The sequence below is a fragment of the Tachysurus fulvidraco genome, chromosome 21 (assembly GCF_022655615.1).
Source record: "Tachysurus fulvidraco isolate hzauxx_2018 chromosome 21, HZAU_PFXX_2.0, whole genome shotgun sequence".
NCBI lineage: Eukaryota > Metazoa > Chordata > Actinopteri > Siluriformes > Bagridae > Tachysurus > Tachysurus fulvidraco.
This window is the reverse complement of record NC_062538.1, coordinates 464,598-466,205: the sequence shown is the minus strand read 5'-3', so window position 1 is coordinate 466,205 and position 1,608 is coordinate 464,598.

Sequence of the window (1,608 nt, the reverse complement as noted above, 5' to 3'; positions counted from 1 at the left end):
GTGGACACCTGCCCATCACATCTACATTAGCTCGTTGGACGTCACATTACAAATCCTCCACTGTTCTCTTCTGTGAAGTCTTTGCACTAGATGAACTGAACTGAGCCGAATCTTCCACCAAGACCGTGTGTTTTTAAGCCTGTAAATCATCATCATCAGTTTCACGAGCTGCTTCAAGCTTCAGCTGAAATCAGGTTCTAATCCATGAAAGGTCAGAGTTACAGAGCTGTAGGATGCCAGCGTGCCGCCTCACCGATGCAGATCTCATCGTCCGTCTCAGCGTCGCCGATGCACTGGAACTTGAACTCGTTCAGCGACTCTGCAAACTTTCTTTGTGCTGTAGACAGATCTGTAGAAGAGACGAGGACGTGAGTTAAACCACAACATCTCAGTGAAGAGCGAGCAGATGGAGCTGAGGTGAAGAAACCACACGTTCATGTCATTTTATCACAGGAACCGAAATGAAGCTCGAGACTCTGCTTTGTCTGATTTTCCGAGTTAGTCGAGAAACGAATAAATACTAAAATAAACAGGCTATGAGACGAGCAGCAGCCTGATCATCACACGTTACTGAACAATTCTCTTTTTTACATGATTATTAACATGATTCTAAAAACCCGAAGCAGCTTCTGTTAAACTTTTGTATTAAATCTTTAAAATTCAATTCTCTCTTAAAATGTCATGAAATAAAATAAAGATAAATAAACACAAAAATACAAAATAAAATAAAATAAATACAAAATGAAAAATTCACCAAATAAATCTAAAATAATTAATTAATTATTAACAAATGCATTTATGTTATTTCTAACTCCTTTAAAAATGCAGTTCTGTTGCTGGAACATCTGTAGATCGTATCGTGGAGAAACGTCCTGGGGACTCGTGATCGTGTCCGTCGTGTCGTCGTCCTCTCTGAGGTGACACTCACACGTCCAGTGACGGCTTCATGAGAGATGTTTCTGCAGAATGACGTAACAGAGGACAGGAGATGACACGCCGCCGTCATCAGAGGACACGTTATACGTGTACGCTACTCTGAAACCCGAGTGATCAGCAGTAGACGTCTTCACGGGTCCACTTAGATCCGAAACCCCGAGGTCCGACCCGAGAGCCGAGCGGGTTCGGGTCTAAAGGTTTAACGTGTGCCTCGGACACGGGTCGGGTCTAATAATAGCTGCGTCGGGTCTCGGGTAATTTAAAATGAATGTGTTTTTACCGACCCGAGAAGACCCGAACTACTGTATCTCATGTGTGTGCCTCGACTCGAGTCCTTTTCCAACCTCTCCTCTGTTTGCCAAGACTGCTTGCGACATGCGGCTGGTGACGTGTGGACGGTGACGTGTGGCTGGTGACGTGTGGCTGGTGACGTGTGGATGGTGACGTGTGGCTGGTGACGTGTGGCTGGTGACGTGTGACTGGTGACGTGCGGCTGGTGACGTGCGGCTGGTGACGTGCGGCCGGTGACGTGCGGCCGGTGACGTGCGGCCGGTGACGTGCGGCCGGAGACGTGTGGCTGGTGACGTGTGACTGGTGACGTGTGGCTGGTGACGTGTGACTGGTGACGTGTGGCTGGACGGGTGGCTGGTGGACGTGTGCCTGGTGACGGTG